Source organism: Cydia pomonella, chromosome 8 (genome assembly GCF_033807575.1).
Source record: "Cydia pomonella isolate Wapato2018A chromosome 8, ilCydPomo1, whole genome shotgun sequence".
NCBI lineage: Eukaryota > Metazoa > Arthropoda > Insecta > Lepidoptera > Tortricidae > Cydia > Cydia pomonella.
Window position 1 is genome coordinate 2,169,713 of NC_084710.1, and position 13,264 is coordinate 2,182,976.

Here is a 13,264-nt window from a genome sequence, read left to right on the forward strand (position 1 = left end):
TTTACGTAAGTATTATGCAATTTTGGACTCTAAAAGTGTGGTGGTTAAGACGTAATTCATGTATATATAGGTACGCGGGTGTCTGTTTAAAATTGAAAAATCTGGTAACCGATTGGGGCAATAACATTTTTAGATAGATGTTATTTGTGTTTTATTAAGGGCCTGTTTCATTAGTCCAAGAAGAGTATTGGATAGCTAATTAATAAATAAAGTACCGCCAGATAAAACTTCCTGCAAAACTTAGCACTTTATCTCCTAGTTAAACTTATTTGAAGATTGTGAAACGCCAACGATGACTTTATTCGTCAGATTAGTGGCAAGAAGCTTATTCCGAACATTAAATAAATAAATAAATAAATATTATAGGACATTATTACACAAATTGACTAAGTCCCACAGTAAGCTCAATAAGGCTTGTGTTGAGGTTACTTAGACAACGATATATATAATATATAAATACTTACAAATACTTAAATATATAGAAAACACCCATGACTCAGGAACAAGTATCCATGCTCATCACACGAATAAATGCTCTTACCAGGATTTGAACCCGGGACCATCGGCTTCGTATTACTTGGATATTGTTAAACAGGTCCTCAGTTATTTTTCATGTTCCCTACGATTCTATGTCATTTTTTATTAAGCCTACGCTAAGCCCAATACTTCAGTTTTCTTTACCGTTGACAATGATAGACTTTTAAATCATACTTGTTTTTTAGAATTTTAGCTACAAGGCATTTTCAGTTTTTATTATATTATCAATGCACTTTGTGGAATATTTACCTCTCTTCTCTTCTGGACATATGCCTCTTTCCATGTTGTTTTGTATGCGGTGGTTCTATGCCAGGTCGACCCTGCCGCCTTTCTGATATCGACCGACCACCTGAACCTTTCTTTTCTGCAAGAAATTTTAAGTTCTGACACTGGCTCAGGTTTTCTTTTTATTGAAAATGCACGTATAATTGAGCGTATTTTCATACATTTTGCATTTTTTTTTAATTGTATTTAATTCAAAATCACGTGCTCTTTCGATACTAATTGAATACAAAATGTCTCAGAGTTTTTGTATGGCGGTACCGAACAAAAAGGAAAGTTAGAAAAATGTGTGGAATGGGACACTTTTTTTTTCCTATAAGGATGAAAAGGGCTCGCGATCCTGACTAGAAATAACACAAAAGTGAACTTCCAAATCACTGGCTAAAAAGGCTTTCAGCTTATTTTATATACATGTGTTGAAAATAATATTTACTTCATACTTTCTCTTAGATCTCTAGCTATTTCTAACTTCTAGCTTTCATCTTTTGTTACAAGTAATTGTTGACAATGTACTTTTGTCCAAGTCTGACATATTCTATAATGTCTATACATTTACAACTAGTCTTTTAGAAGACTGGCTAAAGGTCATCATTATCACCATTGTCATATCAGCCTTTTATCGCCCACTGCTGAGGCCTCTCCCAGTACGCCACTTATTCCGGTCCTGAGCCAATCTCATCCAGAAGTGACCCGCAATCTTCCAAATGTCGTCCACCCAACGAGCCAACGGACGCCAGGCACTCCTTTCGTCTGAAAGTGTTTTCTTAAATTTGTTGATAATGCAGTTTCTTCAATTTTTTTTTTTAATTTCCTCCAGAAAATTTTCGGCTAAATCTCCCCGCGCGAACCCCCATGCCTAGAGGCTGGGCGTCAGTGTGGCCGCATCCGCCGCGCGCGCCGCCCGTCCCGACCCTCTGTATATTCCCGCCTTAATTACTGAAAACAATGGTTACACGTCAGTAGTTTTTGCACGACACACGGATTGGTCTTGAGGTGAGTACAATTATGATTTTCAATGTCAATGGCGATTGAACGAGAAGCGTTTTTACGGGTTTTCGATAAATTAGCGCGTTTTCTTAAATTGAAAAATAGTGATGTTAGTATTTTTTTAGATTTGCGAGTAAGCTCAATTGTCTTGCGGGTTTTCGTGAAAATAGTTCTTGAATAGAAAAATAGTGTTTTTTGCAAGATGGATTATTGTGATTTTTATGAATGGAATTGCGCTTTAGATTACTGTTATCAGTTATGAAAATATTGCGTCTAATATGGTATCTATACCGGTAAAAATGATACTTGTCAATGTTTTTTTAGGTAGTTAACCAAGATTAGAATGTGACCGAGAATATTTTTAAATAGTTTTAATTAAAATAAAATGTTTTATTAATAAATTCAGTCCGGGTTGTAAATGAGTTTATGACTGATTGCTTCATAATAACCGATGTTCTTTTGTTTTCATAATTAACGAGTATTTTATGTTTCACATACAATTGAATGCAGTAGCATTAACTATAATGAATATAGGTATTATCAAACACAACATACATAACAATAACAAAAAAAAAACTATTATTTAAATATCCCTACCTTGCTGAAGTAAATACATATGATAGGTTCAGAGTGGCCCAAAAATACGTACTTAGTTTAATTTTTTTTATATGTGTGTATAGTTGATAGCTTTAACAAATCTTTGTTTACATTTCAAAGCAAAAAGATAATATTTTGAAGATAATCTGTGTGTACGTACGAGTATTTAATCGTTACAGTTACATGATTGTTGTACCTATTAACATTTTAGTGACATATTTTAAAAGACGTGTAAGTAAATAGCTGGGGAGCCGGTGATGCTAAATGAGTCGTTACTCGAGCGTCGTAGAGACCTATTGTAATATTTGTAATCGAAAGATTAGATGATAGAAAGAATAAACGGTTATATAAAGTTTTCTTTTCCAGCGAGCAGGAAAGCATCTATAATTCTTATTTTATCTCGGGGGGTTGGTAGAGGGTTAATATTCGTTAAGTAGATTGTGGATTTAGTTATTTTGGTCTAAATGCTTTAATTTTTCTATTATAGCATTAATTTGGACTCCTACTCCACAATCTACTTAGCGATCTGTTGAACTCCCCCCCAACCAACATAGGTTATAGCAATATAAGTAGTTTTGACTACCGGTTTGGCCTAGTGGGTAGTGACCCTGCCTATGAAGCTGATGGTCCCGGGTTCAAATCCTGGTAAGGGCATTTGTTCGTATGATGAGCACGGATATTTGTTCCGGAGTTATGAGTGTTTTATATCTATTTAAATATTTATAAAATATTTTTATATTATATATATAGTTGTATAAGTACCTACCCTCAACACAAGCCTCATTGAACTTACAGTGGGAATTAGTCAATTTGTGTAAGTGTCCTATAATATTTAAAAAAGTATATCTTAATCTGACGCGCTAGAGTAACTTCAAAAATGCTTCCCTCTAAGGCTCCCCAACCATAAGAAACAAGCATTAAAAAAAATATTTGTCGACATTTTTTGGGCCAGTCTGTAAATAAATATAAAAAAATTGAGGCCAACCTTACCAGACCTGGCCCAAAGTATAATTATTAACAAGAGAAACCCTTTTCACTCTGATACACATTAGACACTTAATTTTTTTTTATACTACTTCGGTGGCAAACAAGCATACGGTCCGCCTGATGGTAAGCAGTCTAAGTAGCCTATGTACGCCTGCAACTTCAGAGGAGTTACATGCGCGTTGCCGACCCTAACCCCCCTCCCCCTTGTTGAGCTCTGGCAACCTTACTCACCGGCAGGAACACAACACTATGAGTAGGATCTAGTGTTATTTGGCTGCGGTTTTCTGTAAGGTACTTCCCCAGTTGGGCTCTGCTCTAGGTCTGGAATAACATCCGCTGTGCTGTGCCCTACCACACAAAGCGAGATGACATTCACAACACCCATACCTCTCTTTTGGACGTAGTTTAAGGACGTACCCGGGTCCAATATTTTTCTATTGCAATATTTTTGGCCGCCGCGTATTTACATTTAAAGCATATTCAGCATGATTACATAGCTTTATTCTGTTAATTATTGGTCATTACAATACACTGCAAGTCTTTATAACAACAGTACCTGTAATAAGTAATATCTTGAACAAAGAAAAATTGCGGAAAAATATCTGACAGTCGTATTTGTAGATTCATATATAACAAAAACCGGCCAAGAGCATGTCGGGCCACGCTCAGTGTAGGGTTCCGTAGTTACTCTTCCGTCACAATAAGCTAAACTGGAGCTTAAAGTATAGTAAATTGTTAACTAAGGGATGAAACGGTACCTTTCACGCGAGTTAAACAAATAGGTTTGCATAATCAGTACCTAATTAAAGTACGTCTTTTTACTATGAAGGGGAAACTTTTTGCGATAACTCAAAAACAGCTAAACTGATCATGTCCGCTATACTTTTCATTTAATGTCTTTCTTAAGCTCTACTTCCACGATTTTTTTCATATTTTTTGGACCTATGGTTCAAAAGTTAGAGGGGGGGGGGGGACACATTTTTTTTTCTTTCGGAGCGATTATCTCCGAATATATTCACTTTATCAAAAAATATTTGTTGAAGACCCCGATACCCCACACTGTAGAGTTAAAGCAAAAAAAAAAAAAAAACACCCCCACTTTACGTGTAGGGGAGGTACCCTCAAAAAAATTAAATTTTTAGATTTTATTGTACGACTTTGTCGACTTTGTTGATTTATATATCCATACCGAATTTCAGCTATCTAGCACTAACGGCCACGGAGCAAAGCCTCGGACAGACAGACAGACAGACGGATATGGCGAAACTATAAGGGTTCCTAGTTGACTACGGAACCCTAAAAATGTATTATGTATTATTGCGCGCTTCTTCGTACAATATATTTATATTCGCACTTTTTGTCGATGAGTTTCTAAAGTATATAAATATTTATGATATTGACTGTACGTGATAGAGTAGGCTTATAGAATATACAGGATGTTTTTCCAAGAGAGTTTGCCACCGGCGTGGTATAAAAAAAAAGATCAACAGCGCGCATGTAATACCTCTACCATTTCACGCGTCCATGGGCTGCGGGAACCGCTTTCTGTCAAAAGGTCTGTATGCTTGTTTGCCACTGTTGTAGTATAAAAAATTGTCAGTGAACGGCAATAAAAAACTATAAGACAAGGCTAGAGTTAAACCAAGATAATTCTGCAACGATTTTAATAGCACACGCAGTGCAAGTGTTACTTTAAACGTCAAAATTATGACGTATAAATAGTACTTGCGTGTGCTATCAAAATCGTTGCAGACTTATGTTGGTCTAATTGTAGTTGTTTTTTAAATATATTTTTTTATACTACGTCTGTGGCAAACAAGCACACGGCCCGCCCGATGGTAAGCAGTCTCCGCAGTCTATGTACGCCTGCAACTCCAGAGGAGTCACATGCGCGTTGCCGTCCCTAACCTAATAGAGTTCCCCCCCCCCTCCCTAGTAGAGTTCTGGCAATCTTACCAACGGCAGGAACACAACTCTATGAGTAGGGTCTAGTGTTATTTGGCTGCGGTTTTCTGTAAGGTGGAGGTACTTCCCCACTTGGGCTCTGCTCTAGATCTGATAAATAAACTGTATACAAAGATTTTCATGAGACACATCTTAGAGGAAATTAAAACCAGTGAAAAACCGGAAGTAGTTTTACTTCGGAAATGGGTAGAGTTACTATAAGACCGTCTTTTGTCTGCCTTTGACTTTAATCCATTGTTTTTAAATTTCTTTGTGGTGTGCAATAAAGAGTATTCTATCTATTTATCAATACTGTGAAACTAGCCAACCATAGTCTAAAGATTATTACTTGAATGTCGTTTAAGGGTCTCCCCAAACCAGTCGACGCGGAGTCGGCTTTCGCCGAGTGTTTTACACCACACTATTCGCATTTAGCCGATCGACCGTCTCCACGGTTGGACACCTGCGTTTAGCAGTCTCATTCGCCTTGCGGCCGTAGAGACGCCCGATCGCCTGCGACTTGCTATCGCAACAGTTGTAAAGCGACGGTCGGCTCTCCCGTGCTCCGTCCTGCCGTCGAGACGTCAGACAGCACACGTACAGCCGTTGAGTCCGACGAACAGATGTAGGACAGCAGGTGATCGGCAATCGTAAATCTCATTTACAGTACATATGATACTACTTTACCGCACTAGTGCGAAAATTAGCATATTACGTTACTGTGTCGAACATTTAAAGGGCCATATGTACTGTAAAACGTTGTACGATACATGTGCGAATAGGTAATTGGCAACTCGTGTCGATTTAAAACACTCCCTTCGGTCGTGTTTTAATTTATCGCCACTCGTTTCGAATTTCCTATTTTTCGCACTTGTATCGTAATGTACTATTTTGGAGACTGGTTGTTAGTAACAACCTGAGTTTGAAATTGAACAGACCTGTAAGATTATTTTCCTTGGTAATTGTTACATATTATATAATAACCTGTGATGATGGATATTTTACGTAGACGGGCATGGAAAAAAAGGCTTACCAGCATTTTTACCGTCATCGGCTCTGTTCGGCCGTCGTCAGCTATGTTCGGCCGTCGAAGACGCTGAACGGCTTCCGCCAGCTCTGACCGGTCCTTATCGTAGGTACTCGGCCGTGATCGGAGCCGTTCAACTCTTTCCGGCACCGTACGGCGGTATAAGGAGATTTATGAATGCGAACGTGTGCGGTAGGCTGCAAACAGCGTCGTACGAATGCGAACAGCTTTACGGCAAAACGCCGTTTTCCCGTCGAAAGACGTCGTTTCGCGTGGGCCGAGCCGATTTACGACTTATTCGCTCTTATTGCGTTGACATAAAGCTTTTTCCGTACGCGATTTGCCGAAACGGCGTCGACTAGTTTGGGGAGACCCTAACTAAGGCACCATTTTTTTATGGAAACAAAAACTCAGACAACACCAAAATAGTACATTACGATACAAGTGCGAAAAATAGGAAATTCGAAACGAGTGGCGATAAATTAAAACACGACCGAAGGAAGTGTTTTAAATCGACACGAGTTGCGAATTACCTATTCGCACATGTATCGTACAACGTTTTACAGTACATATGGCGCTTTAAATGCTCGACACAGGAACGTAATATGCTAATTCTCGCACTAGTGCGGTAAAGCAGCACCATATGTACTGTATTAGTATTTTCTTCAATCGTGATATAATAGAGAGCTTTTCAGTCGAGTACCGTGTCTAGGCAACGAAGCTTGCTGAGTTGCCTAAGTAAGGTACGATATTGAAAAGCTTGATTATATCACTATTGTATACAATAATTTTCTACGAGTCATCTAAAATATTTTTTTTTAACTATAAAACCTAAATAATTATTGAAAATTGGTAAGTATATCTCAGTAGACATAAACGCGCGACTGCTGCCCCGCGCCCGCTCCCGTTTAGTCTTTTCTATGGGAGCCCGGCGGCACGTGATTGGTCATTTTTTTTCTACAATATTGAAAAGAATCTTATAGTTGAGTTGAACCCATACATGGAAAGTACGCAATTATAGTTTGGTATACGAAATCTTAGTTCAACCATTACAGTCGACGAGACGAACAACTGCGAACAACTGGGCTCAGCCTGGTGTACTCCGCAGGGGAATATTGCGCTCCAGTATGGCTTAACAGTGCCCACACAGAAAAGGTCGACGTCCAGCTGCGCAAAACTATGCGCTGCATATCGGGCACGATTCAGTCGACCCCGGTTCAATGGCTTCCAACTCTTAGCCACATACCACCTCCACACCTTAGAAGACTACTGGCACTGAAAAATGAAGCTAAGAAAATAACAGGAAACCCAAACTTACCAGTCCACCAGGAGTTTATGGCTCCACCCCGTCATCGTTTGAAGTCCCGACATCCGCCCTACCAGACAGCGATTGATCTGCTGGAAAAACCTCTCGATATAAAAACTAGATGGAAAGGCGAATGGAAGTTAAATCCACCAAAGGCCACTGCATCCCACTATGACCCCACGCAAAAGCCATTCGGCTTTTCGGCCCCCAGACGAGAGTGGTGCCAGCTGAACAGGCTTAGAACTGGACATGGACTTTGCGGAGAGTACATGTTCAAGTGTGGCTGGAGAGAGTCACCAATGTGTGATTGCGGAGAGCCAGTGCAATCCATGCACCATATCATCTATGACTGCCCAAAGAGAAAATACCCTGGAGATACTCTGGACTTACTCCTCCCTGATGAAAACGCAGTCCGATGGGTGAAGGAGCTAGATGTAAAATTATAGTACCTAATTAGTTAAAGTTTCACTAATACTGTAAGCGACCTTGACAAATATCTAGCCATACGATTAAATAAATCGACGAGTAGAAAAATAATATATTGATCGGATCCCTTTCTTTCGCATAATTATCGAAAGTCATAATGTAATTTTATTTAATCATTTATTTCAAGTAACTTTAGACTCATAAATATGTTAGTATGCACATTAGCTATGTTAATATGTATAAACTTATCACTAAATAATTACTAAGACAGCTATGTTTCTAGAAGCACCTACTTAGTGGTTAGACATAATAGGTACTTCTAGAAACATACATGTCATCACAATGCCTCAAATATGGGCAGTCAAACCTCTCGGCAATCGAGCGCAGGATTGGGTTGGGGTTGGCCCGCACCCGGCGCAATGATAGTCATATTATCATTAGTCATAACTTTGAAACCGTTAACTTTTCAGGAATTTCCTTAGATTATCCTATAGATAGGTTAGGTTAGGTTTGTTTTATGGCAATCCTGAAAAGTTACGCGTTTATGAGAAAAACCAAATTATGGCTAACGAAAATGCGGACAAACAATACATTATGACTTCAAACTTTGTGGGCAACAATAGATACCCATATTGATACTTGATTAGGCATTTAACTTGACTAAGTTGAAAAGAAAGGACGCTTAGGACGCTTGTCACTTGTGAATTCGGTAACTTTTTGATAAAAAAAAAGCATTTATTTCGGACAAGATCCATATGCCTATACAAAAACAAAAATACCAAACATATATTGCCTATCACCATTTTTTTCATTGCCCAGTGAAAAGAAACACCCTGTACCTATTACTAACCGCACATTAGAGTTCGACCGAACGGCCACATTCGTGGTTTTAATTATTTGTGTTTTGCATACTGTTTTATTGTTTATCGTCGTATCGAACTTTTTTTAAAGTTCCATATCTCAATGGGAAAAACGGAGCCTTTACCTATATGTTTACCCGTGTGTAAATTATTATTTTAATATTTTACTTAGGCGAAGTTGGGCACTAACGGTGAAGTTGGGCACCAACGGCAAAGTAGGGCACCAACGGCGAAGTTAGGATTCCCTAATGTACATACTTTTGCCGATCCTGGTTTTTAATGAATCGCAAGATTGCTATCTAAATAGTCATTAAAAAAAACTATCCCGTTTGATGAAACACCCTGTATACTCACATATAACCTCACATCAGCTAGAACGGCCACATTTGCGGCTTCGAATGTTTATGTGTTTTGCGTACTGTTTCACTGTTTATCGTCGTATGCGGCTTTTTTTAAACCCGTGTTTATTTCAAACACTATCTCGCATTTTGTACGTTTCATGTGCTAAACTGTTTTAATGGTCTTTGATACATACATAGTTACATACCTCGCTAATATTGGATATACACCGTGGACTCGAATAACTCGACAAATTTTAAAGGTTTATTCTTGACCGCATGTAAAAGGTTGAGTGTGACTCAACCTTTTACAATAAATTAAAAATATGGTTAACTGCCCAAGCGTTTAATGACATTAATGAATTTCTTAATTTGAAATGTAACAACTATAGATAATGTAGCTTAAATAATATTAATGTATGATTTTAATTTATCCGAATAACTTAATAATTTTAACTTGACATTTTTATTTATTTGTATTTGTATCCTTTTATTTGAATCGAATGTAGATCAAGTAAATAATTTTTAATTTAATTTAATTTCAACTGAGTATTTTATTGTTGACATGTAAAATTGTATATTTTACCAATAAAAGAGTATGAGTATGACATACATAATTTTCTGAAATCGGTCTTGTTTTAGAGATAATGACAATCAATTGTTGTGAAAATTTGTTTCTGTCATAACTCAGTGAAAAACTCCTCTTTGTCTGCAACGATGCCACTGACAGACATTAAAGTTTGAAAGGAAACTCGCAATTATTTCTTGTAAACATCAAACTTCAACATTTATTTTTCGCCTAGATGAACGAGTACATAGAAATAAAATGTCGGGTGCAGAAAACACACACATACAATGTTTTTTTGGTCAATTTGATCAAGAGACATAACAGATTTTTGCTCCGTATGATCTCAGGAATGCATCGTTAAAATTTGTCGGGTTACTCGAGTCCATGGTGTATATTCTTAAGAGTCACCACGTACCTAGCCGACGCCATATCGAAGTTACGTTCTCATTTTAAAACTACGTTCTAAAGTAAAATGAAATCTGACATGAACATTCAAGTAACATATATCATATCTGGTACTAGTTTTCGTTGCTAGCAATGGCAATACCTACAAAGAAAATAGAGAGAGTAGAAGTTTTAAATAAAAGCTTTTAGTCGCTCTATTTTATTTGTACAGAAATCTGTCAAGTTTCATAAAAGGACAACTTCGATTGTATGGGAGTGCTTTTTTACCGGTGAGTTCGTGTGACTTTTAACGGTTTATGAAATATTGTTTTGTTATTTCTTCAATGATTTGATATCACGAAGACAAAAAAGACATTTAATTATTTTATATTTACCGGTAAGTAAAAATATTATACATTTTTTTATCTATGAGTTTTATAATAAACTAGCTACGATTTTGTAATAGATAACAGCTTTGTTATCTATTTCCAACATCGCAATAATAGGAACACACACAACCAATCCCACAGGCACAAAAGTTTAATAAAAATAAAGTAACCCGACGTATTTATAAAATAGAATATCGCACAATAGATCCATTAAACTACACCCCATTGGATCAAAGTTAACGCGGGCTGGTAAGTGCATCTAAACATTTCGTACAATAATATTGCACAGTGGAAGCTTTCTATTGAGTATTGACATTGATAGACAGCGGATAAGTTATTTTTAATCTATTTATAAAAAAGTTAAACTTAATATAAAACTGCATCTCGTCTACGTTTTAGAGCTCCGTACAAAACTTTGTTCACGGAGCACTTCGGTCTTGCAAATCGGTTAAATGCGTTTTTCTCAGAGACCATTACCATCACTAAGAAGAAGTCAACACTGCTTCTTTTTATAATATGACCTCATAAGAGTATGACAAAGTTGTGTATTTTATTTTTATTTGAATGACTTTATGTAAGATGAAAGAAAAAACAACGTAATGAAATGAACGAACAAACACTAATAAGCACTAGCTAAAAAACGCACCAAATACATTCAGCGGTCAAACGTATAAAATAAAATAAATAAATATTATAGGAAATTATTACACAAATTGACTAAGCCCCACAGTAAGCTCAAGAAGGCTTGTGTTATGGGTACTTAGAGAACGATATCAATATATAAATACTTAAATACATAGAAAACACCCATGACTCAGGAACGAATATCCGTGCTCATCACACGAATAAATGCCCTTACCGGGCTTCACCTAAATAGTGCCTAATGCCTTACCTTATAACACTCTTCTTTCTTGTGTCGGAGGTTAAAAATACCATGTGGGGGTCTATACATATAATAAGACTAACATGATATTTATTGTATAATTTGTTTCCGTTTCGTAGCTTTTCGGTGAAGGAAAACATCGTGAGGAAACCTGCATACAATCTGCGAAAAAAATCAAAGGTGTATGTGAAGTCCCCAATCCGCATTGGGCTAGCGTGGGGACTATAGCCCGAGCCCTCTCGCACATGAGAGGAGGCCTGTGCCCAGCAGTGGGACGTATATAGGCTGAATTATTATTTGTTTTCGTTACATACTCTAAACGCCACTGATCTAAGTTAATTGGCTAGCCGATAGCTTTCCATGAGTCATCGACGCAATCTCATTAGTCCCACGGGACCAAATCAGGCTTAAACGATAAGATAACCAAGTAATAAAACTTCTATCAATCTCCCTGAGGCGGTACAATACTTTCGATCCTTTTTAATAGCACCAGTTTATAAATTTACTAAAACAGTATCTTAACCAGAAGCAACATATGGTGATGGTGGGCATCCAAAGACGAAAATAATGATCTGTTTATGTTTTAAATGTTTTAGTGTAAGAACACTTCTCGATGTGTACTACTGAGCGGCATCGTCTTTTAGACTAAGCTCGTTAAATAAAGATAAAAAAAAAATGGTCGCATTTTTATGACTTGTCATGTCATGCGTCTTTTTCGCACTTACATACTTGTCAGAACGTGACAGGCATGATGACAGATGATAAAAAAAACCGATCATCTTAGCCCTACCTATAGGGCTTTCTTCGGTCGGTTTTATTAAGTTAATTAACTAGCAATATCCAGTGACTCGCGAAGGCAGGCAATCTCATTAGACCCACGAAACCAAATCAGGTTCAAACGATAAGATAGCCAACTAATAAAGCCGCTCTATCCAACTCACCCTAAGGCGCACTACAATAAAGTACAATAATTTAGAAGCTTTTTAAAAGCAATAGTTTCAAAATTTACTAAAACTGTGTTTTAGGTACGATTTTTATGCAAGAGTAGGTGAGTTACGGAGATAATAGGCAATATTACCTTAAAAAATAAACTTATATTAATTACCTTTGCTCATATGATATTGACAAAACAACATGATTATGGTCTCTACCAATCTTCCTGTTTTACTTTAAAAAAAAAACAAAATGATTGTGAATCACACAAGTTTGCGTCCATTTGTATGCATCCGGTAGAATATGTTGGTCTTGAGACACCAAAACGGTGTAAGTATCCCAAATATTACACCAAAATGTTTTTAGATGTGCCATTTAACTGTGTCATTTAAAACCAAAGTCAGCAACATTTACAGATAAAATAGTGGATGTTGCTGACTTTACTTCTATATGTAAGTATATGACTCAATTTAAAAAAAATCTGCTATAAAGAAAGGCCAAATTGATGTTTGTACTTGACTTTGCAAAAGAGGTCTTACCTTGGACGTGCAGATACTATACTGTTTTAGCTAATACTTACACTGTGTTATCTGTGCCCCTCGTAGTTGCCCCCTTAGTTGGCTCTATCCTATTCTATTGTTATCAAGGGCCCTTCCCTTTGGAATCGTGACGATGACAAAGGGGTAGCCGTAGACAACGTGAAACATAACTAAATAGACTTATTTTAATAGCTTCTTCAAAGCGTTTACGTCATTATGGAAATATGCAATACCAAAATCAGAAGTAACGTATTTTTGTAATTAAATGGACATACTT

General features: G+C 37.1%; 1 protein-coding gene across 1 annotated transcript in view; it reads left to right on the forward strand.

Annotated features, from left to right (window-relative positions):
- Nucleotides 1–1,117: 1,117 nt before the first annotated feature.
- Nucleotides 1,118–13,264, forward strand: part of LOC133520375 (aminopeptidase N) — a 78,163-nt gene continuing 66,016 nt past the window's right edge. Inside the window, exon 1 of the mRNA XM_061854756.1 lies at nucleotides 1,118–1,812. The gene's annotated coding sequence lies outside the window, so the exon portion shown is untranslated. The remainder of the gene's footprint in view (nucleotides 1,813–13,264) is intronic.